The sequence below is a fragment of the Diabrotica undecimpunctata genome, chromosome 10 (genome assembly GCF_040954645.1).
Source record: "Diabrotica undecimpunctata isolate CICGRU chromosome 10, icDiaUnde3, whole genome shotgun sequence".
Lineage (NCBI taxonomy): Eukaryota > Metazoa > Arthropoda > Insecta > Coleoptera > Chrysomelidae > Diabrotica > Diabrotica undecimpunctata.
Genome location: NC_092812.1, coordinates 486912 through 507297, shown reverse-complemented (window position 1 = coordinate 507297; position 20386 = coordinate 486912). Strand labels below are relative to the sequence as shown.

The 20386-nt window shown below is 36.4% G+C and overlaps 1 long non-coding RNA gene across 1 annotated transcript; it reads left to right on the top strand.

Annotated features, from left to right (window-relative positions):
* The first annotated feature begins 733 nt into the window (after positions 1-733).
* Positions 734-1273, top strand: LOC140452202 (uncharacterized). Its single transcript, XR_011952153.1, has 3 exons — positions 734-806; positions 866-931; positions 1002-1273. It is a non-coding gene; the product is annotated as an uncharacterized lncRNA (long non-coding RNA).
* Positions 1274-20386: the final 19113 nt, after the last annotated feature.

Below are 20386 nucleotides of genomic sequence, written 5' to 3'. Positions count from 1 at the left end.
GAAGAAAAATATTTGTGAATTTGACCACAGAATACTAATCACAACATGATTGTGATGAATACTAATCACAACATGTTGTGATTAGTATTCTGTGATTTGACAGTTAGCATAAGTTGGAGCACGTGGAGTTAATTTTAGTTGGTCTGTGTTCTGAGAAAGGTTATTTATATTTTATATTAGTTCTTTTTACCTGAAAAATTTTAAACTTTTTAACTTACAATGTCCGAATAAAAAGCAAAACGTGTTCGTTCAATGAATTGGCATGAAGAAGAAAGGGTAAGTAATTTGCTTAAAAGTTTATATTAGAAATTTTGCTATTTCTGATTGTTTTTTTTTTTGTAATATTCCAGCAATTGTTTCACAGTATTTTGAGACTATTCCCACATCACAGAGGAGAAATCTTTAAATGCAAACTAAAATACATCAAAAACAAAAGCATGGGAAGCAGTTCATCAAAAGTGAGAATAAAATTTTATTAATTATTAATACCTATATAAACATTTTTGTAAAAAGTACACAGACATTTCATATTTATTTATTCAATTTGTTTAATTAACAATTCCCCAACTTTGATTTTTTTTTGTTTAGGTTCAATGAAGTAAATAGCAGACTTAGGGATTTAAGACAATTGCAGACCCAATGGAAACATATGAAAATGAATACCCGCAAGGTGTACAGCGACTATACTCGAGAACAGAAAAAGACAGGCACTCACAATTCCAGATGAGACAGTGATGGAGATTAAGGACATCATGAATCCTGCAGAATTGTTGAGAGATCATAATGTATATGATTCTGATGGCCCTGTGAGTTTTCATATAATAGGTATTATTATATACATTACATTAAATTTTGTTTTTCACAGATAATACAATTATCAAACTATGAAATGGAACCAAGTACTAGTGAAGAAGTGGACACCCAATTAAAGGTCAGTAGATTTATCAAAGATTTAAATTTTTTAATTATGGTATATGATTAATGAAAACATCTTTTATTAGATATTTGAGAATGATATATTGTTACCAATGGAGAGTGAAGAATTTACAGAGGTGGAGATTGAAGAAATGAAACAGGTTAGTTGATTTGATGTGCCAGAGCTAAATAATGAGTTAATGACCATCTTTGCAGAATAGTTTACAAATTTTCATTTAATTATAATTAAGTTTTGTTTGTGTAACACATATTATTATTTTAGTATGTTAATGAAGGGGCAAGCACATCAAAAGGAAAGGACATACCATGCATCTCCACTCCCATTAGGAAAAATTTAAAAAATGGGTACTTCATGGTGTTTATCAGCACCCAGTGAATGTAAGCAATGAAAGTAAATTGTCCTTTGTTCTCAAACAAAGAAAATAACGAATGAACCGTTGTTATCTGTAAAACCGTTGAAGACCGTTGAATTCATTGGCGCCTTCACGGATACCGGTAATAGCGGTAAATTCAGAACACGTTCGGGTTAACCACAGTGGGTCCGCAAGGGATGACACTACCCCTGTGGTATAGAGAACAGCAAGTGGAACCCCCCTGTCAACACAGGGAGTGAACTACCGAGTAGGCTTTTGGGACGGCACCCAGAATACGGACTGGCAGCGGCCAGCACGGACGAAAAAAACAGTCTCTTCAGTAAGACACTATAATTTTCGTTCGAACAATTTGTTGACTGCCGTAAGGCTAGTGACTCCCCCCCAGGAAGTCCCGACACGCAGGTGTCGGAACTTGAAGATGAAGTTAGCGACAATCCCTTGTCGCCAACCCCTCAGGTTGACACTTATAACTATTATAACATACTTGATAATGAACTAACGGAAATAATCACTGAAATTAAAGAAACGCGCGAGCAACAAAAGCAATTACAAGAGGACATCATGGACGATGACACCCAAAAAAAGAAAGCCCTCCCTGACGACTCGGACGAAGAAATGAAGAAAACCAAAAAAGAAGACATTGAACTCATGGAGAAGACAGAAATGCTCCAAGCCATAGAGAAGCTTCATAGAATAATAGAGGTACAGCATAAATGCTACAGAAAAACGCAAGAAGACTTGCAAGCCCAAATCAAGGACTTACAGAAAATAATCAAAGAAAAGGACGCCGACAACAGACGTCTCACGGACAAAATACTGGCCCTTCTTGACAAAAAAGAAGAAAACTAAAAGGACAAATCCACGCAGAAAACAGAAAAACCAAAAAAGACGGAGATTCCGGTGAAAAAAACGGAATCCAAACCGAATAAAGAAACTAAGCAACCTACAAAGGAACAAGAAAAGAAAAAACAGGAAGAAAAGCAGAAAACTGCAACAAAAAATGTAAGTAACTACGAATCTGAAAAGAACAAGGAAAAAACAAAAGTCCAAGAAAACGACTGGCAATCGCCCAAGTGCAAAAAACCCAGGACAACTGCCAGCGCAGCTGAGCAGCAAACGGAAATAATTAAAAGAAGGAAAGAAAAAGAAATGGACTTGAACATAAAACAAATTCAGGAGAAGAGACAGGAAAAAGAAAAAAGGATGCAGCCCGGCACCAGCAAAGCGAACAACCCCGAAAATGAAACAACAGAGAAGACAATAAAACTAGCGCCTAAACCACCGGCCATCATCTTAAAGACAGTAAATGAACATCAGCGTATCTTCCAAAAAGTCGCTGAAAGGAAAATAATATCCGTAAACAAGTTCGCCCGATCAGGAAGAACAATTGTTATTCAAACCAAATCAAGAGAGGACTATCTAGGAATGGTCAAAGTATTGGAAAACCACGAACCAAGAGTAGAGTTTGTCGCATATCCAATAGATGGCGACAGAAAGAAGAGAGTAATAGTCAGAGGGCTAGCCGCCACTACCGACCCAAAAGTAATACAAGAGGAACTTCAAAGACAGCGTGATGAAGCAACTCGAGTGATAAATATCATATCAAAAAAGGAAGATAAAAAGCCTCTTCCTATGTTTTTGGTCACAATCCGTGAGGAAGACGACCAAAAAATAACAGAGAAACCATGCAGTGCAACAACTGCCAGGGATATTACCACAGCTCCAAAGCGTGTCATTGTGGAGCAAAGTGTGTTAAATGCGGCAAAAGCCACATCAGTAGCGAATGCGATATGGAAGGAGAATTCATCCCAAAATGCGCAAACTGCAATGGAGAACACACGGCAAACTACCGTGGATGCACCAAAGCGCCGAAAAGAAGACCTCCAACCAGAACACAACAGAAAAGCAGACCTAAAAGCAGAGCCTTCAGTTTGCTGTTCATAATTTCCATAAGTTCGTCACTTGTTATGTTTGTGCTTGCTACAGGGGCAGTTTTTGGTTGTTCTGCTGCCTTTGTCGCTGCGGCATAACTAATGTTAGGCCGTGTGGTTGGTGCACTTGGTGCATCCTTGTACTTTGGTTGTACCGTCGTATTTGTTTTCTTTTTGGGTGCTTTTGTGCACCCCCTCTAGCTGGCTGTATGAGCTCCGTCGCAGTTCGCACACTTGGCCGGTGTTTCCCTGTCTTTTGGACAGTCTGAAGACCTGTGGTAGTCTCCACATTTTACGCATCGCGAGGCGCAATGGCAGACACTGGAACCATGATAGAAGTCCTGGCAATTATAAGACTGAACCACGTCACGTTGTTGTTTATATTCATCTTCGATTCTTACTCGAAGATAGCAGAGGTTGTTTATTTTTCTGGTGTTTTCGGCTTCCTCTTCAGGAACCGTGATTTTAAATGGTGGGAGTTGTACTTTTCTCCCATCTCTTATTCCTGAGACAGTTTCAACTTTGATAACGTCGATGCCTTTGTTTTCTAATTCGATTGCGATTGTTCGCAACTCGACATTGGTTTGCAATCCTCTGATTACAAATCTTTTGTTCTTTGGTACGTCGATAGGATAATCTACAAAGTTTATAGCCGGTCGATGTTCCTCTAGGATTTTTACCATCCCTAAATATCCCTCTCTGCTTTTGTCTGTATTATAACAGACCACCCTGATTTTGCGAACTTGTCCGATTAAATGAATTTCTCTGCGGCTTTCCGCAGGATATTCTGGCTTTCATTCACCGACTTTAGAATTATTGCCGGAGGTTTCGGCATTTTTGTTGCTTTTTCAGCGGGTACCACTGGTTCTTTGCTTGTGCTTGGTTTTGTTTCTATCTCATTTTTTAGGGCTTTTTTCGAATTGGCGTGATCCAATCACGTCATCCATTATTTTTTCTTGTCTTTAGTCTAGCGTTGTTTTTGCGCTACACTCACAGTTTCTGCGGGCGTGGCTTCGTCGATGGTTTTAGCAGTGGTTTCCCTCTTTCTCTGTTTCTTGGCTATTTTTTGCCAGGACTCATCGCATGCCTCGTTGTTTTTTACAACAGTAATCGGTTTTTCAACCTTATCGAGCTGTTTGTTGGATATTTTTTCGGGTTGTTCTACCCTTTTGTCAGTGCTTGCCTCGCGCATGCGTTTAGTGTGGACTGTAGTCTCCTCCTTCTTCTCAGTTAACTGCACTATTTGTGCAATTAACTTTTTATTTTCTTGTCTCAACTCATTAAGTTGATCAAGTAGAGCCTCGATTTGTCTGTTATGACTTTTTTGCATCTCATCCATTTTCTGGATGAGAATTTGTATTGTTGATTCTTCCTCTTCTCTTTGCTTTTTCTTATCAGTCTCAGGATTTTTCCCTGGACTGGAGCATGGCCTTTTTCTCATGTCCTCGCTGCGACGAGAAGTGTAGACATTGTTCGTGTCGTAAATTTGTCGTTTTGACTGTAAGTCCGAGGTCGTTCTGTCATCAAAGTTTGATACTACTGACTGACGGTCAGAGATATCATTACTATATTCATTGTCAGACAACAAGGAGCCATCGACAAGGGTGTCCATCTCTGAGATGGTTGGGGATGCTGGGATAGAATACGGTGCTGTATCATGAGATACATACTCCGATTCAGGGTTTGGGTTAGGTTGTGGGGAATTCACAACTTGAGCGGAAAGCTCGGTGGTCTCATAAGAAACCGACGACATTTGAGATCTGTCTACTTCGAAGACTGTAGTTTTTTGTTTGTCCACCCGACACATGTCGAGTGGATTCTGGGTATCTTCCCAGGCCCTAGCGGGGCCGTTCACTCTTGTCTCCAGGAGGGTGCCTCTTGACGTTTCTCGCTCTGTAAGCGCAGGGGCCGTTGCTGTCCGACCTAGATTCAAAACTAGGCCTTACAGTGTCAGTCCTGTCGACACCATACAGAGATCCCTATTCTTCGTAAATGCTATTTATTATAGCCCTCTGAGAGAGGCCTATAAATACAACCTCTCTGCGGTTCAAGCTAATAATACAATCGCATTCACTCTTCGCTTTGAATTATCTCAAGCGCCCAAGTCACTTGCGGTGTCTTACTCGCCGCTAGGAGCTGACAAGCTCCCTTGACTTAGGTCGGTTGCGACTCTCCAAAAACGCCTCTGCACTGCTCGGCTACTCGAACCAAACTTATTATAAAGGGATTGCAGTTAAATCTTTTATATAAGGGATTGCAAATGAAAACAAAATTCGCGCAAGCGCATTACATTTATTTAGCACTGTAATCAAATATATATCCCTATAATGTTTGGTTGCTCTCTGTCACAATACATAAAAAAAATCTTTGTTTGATTACTGAAAATGGACAGAAAACGTGAAATAATCAAAAATTATTTAGGAGGAAAAACAATCTAATTTCAATAATTAAAAGGTTTAAAAACATTGAAAACACTAAAATTGGCAGTGGTTGGTCCAAACAGAAGCATTCAACATAGAAAAAAAATTGCTGGTGAATATAATAGCACCTGTAAAACAGGTATTATAAAGGCACACACACATTAACACACGAGGCGATCAACCCTACCCCTAGGAGCATGTGTATACCAATGTAAGAGAGGGATCCACATGCTCGAAGATCAAACCGGTCTCACCTCGCTAGTCGAGATGGAACATTTTTTCCTCGGTATATTAATTATCTCTGTTCTATATGGCGATTAGCCACAGAATCAGATGATATAATTCCCGGTTTTGCGGGTTATGCTAATTTCCGTCGCTGTTAGTTCGTAAAATTTATTCCTATTATTAACGATAATGTTAATTAGAAAGATGCGTTTTTTTAACTTTTTTTAGTAGCGTGGTTTTATTAGTCAGTGAGCATTTTTGTTATTTTTTTACCTATCTACTTATGCTAACCTAACTATGGAGTGTGCATTCCCAAGTGTATAACGCTCTCACACACTCCGTGTATATGCCTATAGCTAATCTAATTCTAATCTATCTGCTACGTGTGGGTGTGTTGAGGTGTGCATTCCCGGGTGTATAGTGCCTGCACACACCTCGGTGTATATTGTACTTAATACAAGTTATTTTTGTTGCTCACTATTTACCTGATTCTTTTAGTTCACTCTGTGGCTATCTCATTTCTTCATGTTTCTTAATTCCTATATCCTATAAGCTGCTGCAATTGGCCGTTTATGTACCAATCTGTGGTTTATGTCGTAGTTTGTCAACTCTCTTAATTTTATATTAGGATGGTTTCTGACTTCATCGAAGATCTTATGGGCTCTTTCGTCCATGATTCTTAGTATTCTTTTCTCTCCTGAGTCCCTGTAGAGGTACCTTAGCGGTACATAGTTAGGTAGGTTCAGAGCTTCCCTTATTATCCAATTTTGCGTTGTTTGGATTTTCTTCCTGTTCGTTTTGCATGTATGTCCCCAGGCGGCAGATGCATAAGTTAGGGAGGGTAGTATTATGCTGTTAGCTACCCTCATTTTTGTTTTAAAGCGAAGTTTGCTCTTTCTGCCTATCAGCGGTGAGAGTTGACTTCTTAATGCTTTTGCCTTATAGACAGTTTATTTGATATGATTCGTAAAGTTAAGTTTACTGTTTAGTATGACTCCGAGGTATTTAGCCCCGTTCGTCCATTCTACAGGGGTGTTTCCTACCGTGATCTCCCTGTCTGGTCTCTTTTTCCTGTGTTTGTACATAACGGCTTGCGTCTTGTCGGGATTTAGTGCAATTTTCCACTTTATACACCATCTTTGGAATCTATTCAGAGCACTTTGCAGATGATTTGCAGCCAGATTTGGATCTCTACTACTGGCTGCTATGGCTGTATCGTCCGCGTGCAGACTAACCAGTGTTCCGGATTTCTGTCGGAGTATCAGCAGTGTAGATAGTGTACAGCTAAGGCGACAGCACCGCCCCCTGAGGCACACCCGCCTCCAGAGTCCCGAGCTCAGATAGTGTTGGTCCTATCTTAACTCTGAACCTTCTGTTGGCCAGGTATGACGCAAGGAGACATGTCATCGCCTTACTATAACCTAGGTTACTCATTTTGTAGAGCAGACCCAGATGCCATACCCTATCGAACGCTTTACTCACGTCGAGGAACGCAGTTGCTGTGTACAACTTTTCATTAAAACCTTTGGTGATGTGTTCTGTAAGTCTCAGTACTTGAAGTTCACATGAATGTTCAGATCTGAATCCGAACTGAGATTCTGGTATAGATCCCAAAGCTAGAGATTCATCATTGTGTCTTTTTAGAATGAATCTCTATGCAATTTTGCTTACTGATGAGAGTAAGCTTATCGGTCTGTAGTTTTGTGGAAAAGTGCCGTCTTTTCCCGGTTTTGCTATCATCATTACGTGGACTTCCTTCCATCTGTCCGGGAAGTATCGCAGTTTTAGTATGCCATTCACGATGTTGGTGATGTATACTACTGCTTTCGTCGGTAGATTCTTGAGGGCCTTGTTGGTAATGTTATCCGGTCGTGGTGCTTTTTTCGCATTTGTCATTTTATCAAATTTTTGATTTCTTCGGGGGACGTGTGGTCTAGTCCTATTCTTCCCTTTCTCTTTTTTAGTCTGCTTGCGAAGTTCTCGACTTGATGGTAAAGTCAACGTCTTCGTAAGGGTGTTCGTTGTTTTGACAAGCCTTTTCGAGTTCGTCTTGACGTCAGGACGATTAGATTATGAGTGGAATCGCCTTCATTCAATGAGTGTATTTCATATTGTTGACCCACGTTGTGTAGGATTGCAATATCGAGATGAGTTGGTTCTGCTACACCGTTGTAGCATGTTGGGTCTGTTGGGCCAACTGCATAGGTATTGTTTTTCGTCTCGAGATAGGCACAGAGCCGTCTGCCATTCTGTAGCAAAATACTGGGGTGTGTAGGAGGAGAGATGTATAAGAAGAGTGGTCTATATATATGGGATAAAATTGATAGAAGTCAAATAGATAACAATTAAGTAAAGAAGTATAAAAAAGAATATTGAACGGAATGTGGCTAGGCTAGCAATGTAGGCAAGATAATGACCACTAGAAACTCAAGGATGGATACGGCCAATTTGCATGCCTTTTAAAGACAGTAAATCAGGAAAATATGTATGATGGATAGAAAAGAAGATAAGAAAAATGAATAGATATAATGAAAATTAACAAAGAAAACAAATTGAGGGCGCCAGAAGGGGGATACTACTCTAAAAAAGAGTAACGGTCACTCTTCCAGGTATCGTATACTGCTAATATTAATTAAAGTTGATTTAATAAACAAAAATGCTGTAAATGTAAAAAGGTAAGGAAATATTAATAAAAAATTATATGCAAAACAAATTCAAGTTTATTAAATATAACTTCTTGGATTTTGACAATCTCTAAGTTACCCAAAAAGTATATGAAAATTTCACAATATAATATTTAAAAAAAAGAAATGTTGAAAACAACTATAATAAAAAGTTGAAAACTAGACAGAATAACTCTGATATAGAGTGTACAACCTACATCTAGGTTAAAAAACAACCTTAAACAAAATAATGCTAACGTTGGAAGAACGTATAGCCAAGTAACTATATCATACTAACCTACAATATGACCAACAATATTATTAAACACCTCTAAATTTAAATATAAACAAAGTAATATATATAAATGGGAACAAGCCAAGTTAAACAATTGAAACGGTCTATTATCCTGAAGGGATAATAGCCAGAGTTAATAACGCAAGATGAAATATAAAAAAATTAGTTAAGTAAACACATAATGAAATAATTAAAGTTAATAATGAAATAAATGGTTAATACAAAAAAACAATGGAAGATAATCTCTGGGTAGAATTTGAGCTCAAACTTACCGATACCTTGCACCAAGGGGAGTTATATTAATTAATATATATATAATATATGTTATAAAAAAAACCTATAACTGGTGAAACGAGATATATATATATATATATATATATATATATATATATATATATATATATATATATATATATATATATATATATATATATATATATATATAGTTCTGAAGTAAAAACCAACTGTCCTCCTAGGTGAAACAGTTGTCTGGAAGGATACTCCCGAATGGCTTCGGTGTCCCAGCGACGTCCTCCTTGAGGTCCGAAATTAGCACGGAGCTGGTGCTAACTGGCTCAGTTCCGATAATTACGGTCCTGCCCTACCTCTAGGTGCAGGCTGGAGAAAAAAAATGAGGGTGGAGTAGACAATACTCCCTGGCTTGTCCCAATGACCCTGATTCTAATAGAGTTGAAGTGGTACTCTCCCTAGGATGTTCTGAGGGAAATTTATAATTCCATGGTAGGTGGCTGAAAACAATTCCCCGTTACTTCTAATCTCAACATTGATAAAAAGAAATCAAAGAAGAAGTGAGGAAAGTTTCTTTCAGCATAAGAAACCGGAGCAAAAAGATAATTATGGTAGATAAAAAACCCATCCAATCGGATGTAGCGTGACCTTGCTTCACATAGAGTAAAAATATAATGGCCTTGGACAAAATACTATATTAAAATATGAAATAATGAATCTGAATAATAGGATATAGATAAAATACTCTAATGTTTATAATATAAAAAATTATTATTTACCAGATAGCTACTTAATTCCGTGCTAGAAATCTCACTTCAACTTCCCGAGTTTGCGAAAACACCGTCAATTAAATTGTTATAGTTATACTTAGAATATTTAACTTCTTGAAGTGAAGGAAATTCTATGCATTAATTGGATTTTCTTTCGCTAACTGCCACCTTGTACCACTTCAAACTCTAGATCAAAAGTGAATTTTAATTCACAGTTAATTAACCAAGAAGAGCCAATTTCCACTTCTCCTAATCTCCTGTCCTCTCTTTGGTTCGCAATGGTACCAAATTAGATCAGAGTGACAACTTAAATTATTAAAAATACACACTTAATGGGCAAATGAACACTTAAAGTTAGGCAACCCATACTACATCTCTGAAATTATTTTAATATAAATTGTTTATTATTTTAATTTAAATTGTAATATAAGTAACGACTGTTACATTCCCCTACTAGTCGGGAAAAAAATTTAATCAAAATTTTTTTTTTTGTTCCTAAAATTAAAAGTATCAATAACTAAGTGTACTGGCCTAACATTCCACGTTGATCTGCAAGTTTACACAAAAAAAATAACCACGAACTAAAGATCACGGAAAAAAAAGAATGGTCATGGCGCCAGACACCACAAACTCAGATGACTCGAAAGTCGAATCAAAATCTCAATCGACAATATGCTTAAAAGCCAAATATTAACTAAATATACCAACTAAATTCTTGCTGACAAATAAATGTCGAATTGGGCACTAAATCCAAAATTGAACTATCCATGGACATCAGATCTATAAGACTAAGTATATCCAAGGACGAACAACCAGGCAAATTATGAGCCAATTCAACCAATATCTCACCCGGAGATATACTAAACTAAGATCAAAGAAATCATAAACTAAATAGGTTAAGAATTGAACACTTAATCCAAAATTGAACTAACAATGGACACCAGATTCATAGTAATATATCCAGAGAAGAACAATCAGGAAAATTTATGGAGCAATTCTCACCAAACCAAATAACACAAATAGTAATCTAAATCGTAAACATACCAAAGTATATCAAAGACGTAATAACCAAAATAAATGTGAAATAGGACGCTTAATCCAAAGTCAGACTATCAATGGACACCAGATTCATAAAAGCATATCCAAAGAAGAACGACCAGGAAGATTTATGAACCCATTCACACCAATACTAAATCTCAAAACTAAATGAGGTCTACGTACACCCACATCTGGTGATACGAACCTACATAACCAAATAAACCAAATAAGTGAGGAATCGGACACTGAATCCAAAATCGGACTATCGATGGACACCAGATTTATAAATAGAGCATATCCAAAGAAGAACGATCAGGAAAGGACCAATTCTCACTAATGCTAATAACTAAATTAGCTCGTACCCTCATCCGGTAATATGAGCCAATACCAACTAAGTAATTACAATAAAGCAAAATTTCCTAAAGTGTGAAGCAACATTGTCACACTTATTCAGACTAAGTAATGTAATATGTAACTGAACTAAACCAAAGATAAAGATAAGTACCTAAAGTCTAAAGTCTAAAATGGACTAAAGGAATTCAGAGGCTAAATAAATTTTGAGTGTGCTAGTATTCGCTAACTATAGCATGTGGCTACAACACATGTATGAGAATAACCAGACACCGATAAAATCCCAATAAAAATCCTAAGGAAATATAAGTGGTGGACTTTTCCTATAATACCATTACTAACGATAGAACAAAGAAATGTGTCGAGAACAAGCAATCAATTTTTGAACAAAACTGTAGATTTATAACAAGTTCTCGCAGCATGGAATTATCCGGGAATAGTCCTAAATCTAAACAGCAATTTATGCCTAAGGAAAGAAGTGGGATTACACTAAGAGAACAACTCATTTGTCTAAACTCTTAAATAATGAAAATGACTAACTTGACATGTGTAGGGATAGTTAAAGAAAAAAAACATAACCTGAAGTAAGATAACTAATATGAACTAATTAAACTTCCCTATCAAGTTGTGAAAAGGTAACTGGAATATTTGGACAATCACACAAGAATGGTTAGGACATGTCGCGAGCATTTCCTGACCAGAAATATTATGAGGCATAAACATCTGCCTACTCTGCAATAAACACATATAGTACGAACCTAATTGAGCAGCAGTGATCAGTTGCTGAGCAACAATCTCGAACCCACGTATTCACTAAAGCTGAGTATTGACAGATTCATTGACAGAAAATTCAGAAGAATAAATAAGAAGAAATAAGAAGGACACCGGTCATCCTCACCTACTTCAAAATTCCAAACTAATTCCAGAACCATCCTGTATATGGAATCAGGACATAAATTATTGTAGAGTATTTAAGATTTTCGTGACAAGTGAAAATAAAGCAGACCAAAGATAAAAAAAAAATCACAACATCTTTCCAAATTGGCAAATATTGAACAAATATATCAAAACAAATACTAAGGAATCAAATATCAAAGATATAACACACAATATATGATCCAGTAGTGTAACAACATAGTTCCATAGTTCCTTATCAGTAATAGGATTAACTATAAGTATAAATCTAAATATGTAAATATATACTAAACAACCCTCGTATCATAAGAGATTAAAAGGAGTAATTCTCCTGGGAAGATTAGTACTTAAGAATATTAATTCATTATAAAGTGCATCATTTATAATACAAAAAAATGGATAAGTCATACATACTAATTATCTAATAAGTTATAGAAGTCATTAACCAATGCCAAAAGATACAAAAAATAGCGGTGTACCTACGTTATCTGGTGATTAAGAAAATCTTAGACTAAAATGCAAAATATAATCAAAATAAGCTAAAGACAAACAGAGAAAGAGATTAGCTTAAACGAAAGTGTTAAGTTAGTCTTCTTCTGAGGATGAAGAACTAACCTCGTCGATGGTGTTATCAGGCAGTAAATCCTTTACATGAAATTGACCAATTCGTTTGTTGGACGAATTGTCCGTTAATTCATATACCAAAGGAGATATTACCCTTACAACCGTACACGGAATGTATTTCTGGCAAAATTTTGCCGAAATAGCATCACCTTTACTTGATTTTACAAAGTTTCTCTTTAAAACTCTATCGCCAACAAAGAATCGCAAATCTCTCTTCCTCAAATTGTATTGACTTTTGTTCCGGAGGTAAGAAGTTTTTAACTTCTTCCTGATATCAGCAAAAATTGGAGGTATAGTCTGAAGGTCATCTAGACGATGAAGTCTCTCGGATATTTGAGGGAGATTTGCGGAATTTTCAGAAATTAACCCAAAATAGTCACCAGATAAAGCAATGTTTCTGCCAAAATTCAAGTATGATGGGGAGCACTGTGTCACTTCATGGACAGAAGTCCTTATGGCTTGAGCTATGGAGTGAATATATTGATCCCAAGCTCTATGATCTGGGAAAGTGTATGATCTCAAGGCTGTGACAATACTTCGATTCACTCTCTCAGTATGGTTTGCTTGCGGATGGTACGCAGCATTATAAAAGATCTTCTGAACCTTGTATTTGGTTAGAAGGTCTTTAAAAGCTTTAGACACGAACTGTGGACCATTGTCACAGGAAACAATTTGGGGAACACCAAACAACAAAAAGACTTGTTCCTCCAAATATTTCACGATTGCTGGAGTTGTGGCCTGACGAAGAGGAAAAACTAAAGGAAATTTAGTGAAATAATCCACAACTACTAAACAATAGGTATTTCCTTTGTAGCTACGAGGATATGGTCCAATGAGATCCAACGAGATCATTTGCCAAGGAAAATCAATGTTCCTGAAGGAACCCATGAGTCCAGCTTGTGGTAAATTACTTGGTTTACAAGTAGCACAAACCATGCACTTAGCAATATGCTTTTTTACAGATTTGCGCAAGCCGGGCCAATAATATAACTCTGCAATACGGTGATACGTTTTATAAAAGCCAAAATGACCAGCAGTAACCTCATCGTGAAACATATGCAAAATGTTTTCCCGATTTGGCGTAGGTACGACTATTTTCCAGTCGGACATATTAGATAATGTCTCTACCGGACCTAAAATGTGTTTGTACAGCACATTGTTCTCTACCTTAAAATCAGGATACTTTTGTGGGTCTTGAGTAACCCTATCAATCATATTCTGATACCACGCGTCAGGAGTTAAAGAGGACAGATCTAAGACGTTAATGTCATGGACACGGGAAAGAGCATCTGCAACTACTACCCCGTTTGCCTTTCTATGGATAATCTTATAGGAATAGGCAGCCAGTTTACAGATCCATCGGGAAAGTCTCTGTGAAGGGTTTTTCATGCTATGAAGCCATACTAAAGAACTGTGGTCTGTAATGATAGTGAAATTACGACCTTCCAAATAATAACGAAATGCTTCTAACCCATGGATAATAGCTAAGAGTTCTTTCTCCGTAGTGGAATAGTTCTTCTGTGCCTTATTCAACTTCTTGCTCGTATAAGCGATGGGGTGCTCAGAGCCATCTTTCAACTGAAATAACACGCCACCAGAAGCAGTATTAGAGCAATCAGTCATTAAATAAAAATGCTCATTAAAATTAGGTGACATCATGACTGGAGCGCTCGTTAAAGCATCTTTAACGCGCCTAAAAGCTTCATCTGCCTCAGGAGTCCAAGTAATAGTTTGTCCCTTTTTCCTGTTCTTCAGAAGATCAGTAAGAGGTGACAACAAGGTAGAGTAAGATGGTACAAACCGACGATAATAACCACACATTCCCAATATCCTACGGACTTGGGTTGTGGTCTTAGGTATAGGAAAATTCTTAATGGCAACAATTTTATCAGGATCAGTCCTTAGACCCTGATTATCAACAACATAACCCAAAAACTTAAGACTAGGACGGCAAAACTGACACTTATCTAAATTAATCGTTAGATTAGCTTCCTTAAGGCGTAAAAACAACTTATCTAAAATTTCCATATGAAGGGAAAAATCAGTAGTAACAACTAAAATATCATCCAGATAATAGAAAACATAGGGCTCTAACTGAGGACCAATGACTAAATCCATCAGACGACACATTGTCTGGGGAGCAGAAACAAGACCAAAAGGCATAGTGACAAATTGAAATAGTCCTTTGCCACTGACGGCAAAAGCAGTATACTTCTTGCTCTCTTCACTCAATGGGATCTGTAAGAAGGCCTTAGACAAATCAATAGAAGAGATGTATTTGGCATTCTGAAGTTTGCTCAAAATCACATCTTTTCTAGGGATAGGATAAGCATCCCGGTTAGTGGTAATACTGTTCAATTTCCGACCATCAAAGCAGATCCTAAAGGATCCATCCTTCTTTTTCGTTAACCATAGAGGGCTACAGTAAGACGAGGTAGAAGGTTCTATGATGTTTAACGAGAGCATCGAATCGACTTCTGTTTCTAAATCAGCCTGCCATGCTTGAGGTATGGGATACTGATAAAGTCTAAAAGGAGTGGGATTTCCCACCTCAATAGTGTGAGATATTAAAGACGTACGACCTAGTTTGTCTTTGGAAGAAAGAGTAGTAAATTTAGAGATCATGTTCTCTAATTGCCTTTGTTCAGAACTAGATAGACTAGAAAAATCATGAATAGCACTCAAAGTAGCTAAATTAAATTCAGAAATTGAAAACGAAAAATCAGAACAACTTAACGTGCTATTGAAAGCATTGAAAAAATCCATGCCTAAAATTATAGAATTCTGTACAGAAGGAATAACATAAAATGTGATTTCTCTACATATATTTGCAACAGTGATTTCAGTTTGAAGTTTGCCTGTAATAGACTGAACTGTACCATCTGCAGTAGATACCTGCAAAGATGAAATGGGCATAATGGAAGAAGTTGCATTTTTCAAAAGATGTAACGAATGTGCACCTATCAATGAAATATTCGAGCCACTATCTAACAACGCTAAGCATGCTTGTCCTAAAATCTTAATGGGTAAATAAGGTCTATTATCATTAACCTTCCTAACTAGTAAAGAATTTAAATCTAAATCTAAAGTATTTGATTGGTTATAAATACTATATGGTACAACCATAGACATATCATCATCATCAACAAACCTAGAAGTTGATACTGATAATGGAACTATTTCACTACTGTAATCATTAGAATTGTGTTTAACGCTACTGGGTAAAGAAGAATTGGTAGTTGACCATCTGTGCTCACTTAAATACTTGGGGCACATTGTGAGAGGTGAAAAGTACGAACTTTTAAGAAATATCATGCAGGGCAAAATTAAGGGCAAAAGAGGTGTGGGAAGAAGAAAAATATCGTGGCTTCGTAATCTACGTGAATGGTTCGGGTGTAGTTCGATTGAACTTTTTAGGCGCGCTGCTAACAAAGTCGCAGTGGCCATGATGATTTCCAATCTCCGCTAGGAGTGGCACGAGAAGAAGAAGAAGAAGCTCACTTAAAACAGGCGGATTTAACGTTTCATGATTAGTAGTTAATTTCGGGACTGATTTTGTCTTGTGGTGTGCTTTGCTTTTTTGACAGTTACCCCTTTCCCTTTCCGACTCGGAGATGGGTTTGGGTTGCTGGATGTGCTTGGACCAGCGGTCTCGTTTGAAGTTTGGGTTTGATTCCCTGATTGTATGGTGGACGGAGAAACGCTCAGGGGACGGACCTCCGACAATTCGTTTCCCGAACACTTAAAACAATTTCTCTTTAGAGTGTTTTCCCTACCACAACCGTGGCAGAAAATACGAGTGCGAGGGATCGAACATTCAACAAACGAATGACCAGACTGACGACAATTCCAGCAGACGATAGAACTTACAACTGACACATTACGTTCAGGGCCCTTATTGTGCCAAGAACGATGACTAAAAGAGTTTGGCTGAGAAGAAAAATTAGAAGAAGGTCGAGATGTGGACGAAGACTGAGAGGACCAGGATAACGTTTCCTCTAAACGTTTACACTTTACAGTAAGGTCATCAATAGTTTGGATGTCCATAAGAGCTAGCTGTTGATGATAAAAAGGTAACAGACATTTAAGAATAATTTTTATCTTAGCAGAATCTGATAAAGAAGTCTCCAAACGGCTACACATGCCCAAAATAGTGTTAATGAACATGGTGACAGATTCTCCAGGTTTCTGCTTATGGTTTTTGATTTGGTCCAATAGATCATCCTGGAATGAGTAAGGAAGAAAATCTGACTTCAACTTGTGTACCAGATCAGACCAACAAGAACAACTACCTCTATTATTCATGAACCATGTAAAAGCTGTACCGGTGAACAGTTCAGCAGAAGCAGCAAACAAATCCTCTTCAGAGACACCTCTAGAAACACGAAGACATTCAACCCTTTCTATAAATGACATCACATCAGTGTGCTGTTTTTCACCAGAAAATGAAACACTCCATTTGTGTACTTGCACAGGTTTGGAGTATGCGAAGCTAGGAACTACATTGACTGGAGCATTAGGAGTAGATGTAACAATGTAATTAACTCTAGAATCAAGTTCACCCTCCAATGTAAGTATTCTCAGAGATACAGTCCTTTTAAAAGATTCCTGCTCTTCAGTAGAGCAATGTAACAAATGTACGCGGCCAGAAATGTGAGCTAAACGAGAAGTTAGTCGCGCATACAAGTTATCTTGTACAGTTCCCCTGAAATCTCCTATTCTCGTCGACAAATCATCTAAGGTTTCGGATATTCCTTTCTGTTGGTCATCGAAAGGGATGTGTGTAGCAGAAATCTGAGTAAAACTCCTATTTTCCTGTTTCTGCTTTAAATATCCACGCAAAAGCTTGCGTTTGTCTTCAACCTTTGCCGACTCTGCAGGCGTTATACCCCTAACATTCAATTCGTAATCCAATTCGTTTACCAAAAGATGCTCAACTTTGAAAGCACACATGATGAGAGGAAAAATATGGACAAAGTGATACCAAGATCAGAAATATGAAATACTAATTATTAATTATACCTAAGTTGCAAAAAAAATGTGGACAAATTATTAGCAACACACCACCAAGATCAAAATAGCCAGCAAAAATAATATATATATAATCAAATAAATACCTTAGTTATCTTACTAAAATACTCAAAATAATTTCTAGTTATATGTAAATTATAACTATTCTAAACCAAATATTAATATATATGCAACAATTAATAGTACCTATAAGTATAATACTGTTGGCTGTAGGAATAAAAGTTTATATAATATACGATATAAGTATGTGTAGGTAAGTAAGTAAATATAAGTTCTCAATAAAAATACAAAATTCAACCTAGAATGTAAGTTGTACTACTATAACCTATCACTGAGGTCTCAAAATATTAATAACTAATAAATCTAATAAATAAAACTAATAAATCAATACAGCAGTATAAGTATACCTGTTTAGTATTAATAAAAAATTTAAAGATAGAATAAATCAGCAATAATATGAGTAAAAAAAAAGCAAAAATACAAAACTCAAGTAAGAAAAAAAAAAGAAATCAGCTAAAAGCTACTGTCTTAAAACCAAAACTTGGAAAAGGCACCGCGTTGGGACGCCGATGTAGCAAAATACTGGGGTGTGTAGGAGGAGAGATGTATAAGAAGAGTGGTCTATATATATGGGATAAAATTGATAGAAGTCAAATAGATAACAATTAAGTAAAGAAGTATAAAAAAGAATATTGAACGGAATGTGGCTAGGCTAGCAATGTAGGCAAGAGAATGACCACTAGAAACTCAAGGATGGATACGGCCAATTTGCATGCCTTTTAAAGACAGTAAATCAGGAAAATATGTAAGATAGATAGAAAAGAAGATAAGAAAAATGAATAGATATAATGAAAATTAACAAAGAAAACAAATTGAGGGCGCCAGAAGAGGGATACTACTCTAAAAAAGAGTAACGGTCACTCTTCCAGGTATCGTATACTGCTAATATTAATTAAAGTTGATTTAATAAACAAAAATGCTGTAAATGTAAAAAGGTAAGGAAATATTAATAAAAAATTATATGCAAAACAAATTCAAGTTTATTAAATATAACTTCTTGGATTTTGACAATCTCTAAGTTACCCAAAAAGTATATGAAAATTTCACAATATAATATTTAAAAAAAAGAAATGTTGAAAACAACTATAATAAAAAGTTGAAAACTAGACAGAATAACTCTGATATAGAGTGTACAACCTACATCTAGGTTAAAAAACAACCTTAAACAAAATAATGCTAACGTTGGAAGAACGTATAGCCAAGTAACTATATCATTCTAACCTACAATATGACCAACAATATTATTAAACACCTCTAAATTCAAATATAAACAAAGTAATATATATAAATGGGAACAAGCCAAGTTAAACAATTGAAACGGTCTATTATCCTGAAGGGATAATAGCCAGAGTTAATAACGCAAGATGAAATATAAAAAAATTAGTTAAGTAAACACATAATGAAATAATTAAAGTTAATAATGAAATAAATGGTTAATACAAAAAAACAATGGAAGATAATCTCTGGGTAGAATTTGAGCTCAAACTTACCGATACCTTGCACCAAGGGGAGTTATATAAATTAATATATATATAATATATGTTATAAAAAAAAACCTATAACTGGTGAAACGAGATATATATATATATATATATATATATATATATATATATATATATATATATATATATATATATATATATATATATATATATATATAGTTCTGAAGTAAAAACCAACTGTCCTCCTAGGTGAAACAGTTGTCTGGAAGGATACTCCCGAATGGCTTCGGTGTCCCAGCGACGTCCTCCTTGAGGTCCGAAATTAGCACGGAGCTGGTGCTAACTGGCTCAGTTCCGATAATTACGGTCCTGCCCTACCTCTAGGTGCAGGCTGGAGAAAAAAAATGAGGGTGGAGTAGACAATACCCCCTGGCTTGTCCCAATGACCCTGATTCTAATAGAGTTGAAGTGGTACTCTCCCTAGGATGTTCTGAGGGAAATTTATAATTCCATGGTAGGTGGCTGAAAACAATTCCCCGTTACTTCTAATCTCAACATTGATAAAAAGAAATTAAAGAAGAAGTGAGGAAAGTTTCTTTCAGCATAAGAAACCGGAGCAAAAAGATAATTATGGTAGATAAAAAACCCATCCAATCGGATGTAGCGTGACCTTGCTTCACATAGAGTAAAAATATAATGGCCTTGGACAAAATACTATATTAAAATATGAAATAATGAATCTGAATAATAGGATATAGATAAAATACTCTAATGTTTATAATATAAAAAATTATTATTTACCAGATAGCTACTTAATTCCGTGCTAGAAATCTCACTTCAACTTCCCGAGTTTGCGAAAACACCGTCAATTAAATTGTTATAGTTATACTTAGAATATTTAACTTCTTGAAGTGAAGGAAATTCTATGCATTAATTGGATTTTCTTTCGCTAACTGCCACCTTGTACCACTTCAAACTCTAGATCAAAAGTGAATTTTAATTCACAGTTAATTAACCAAGAAGAGCCAATTTCCACTTCTCCTAATCTCCTGTCCTCTCTTT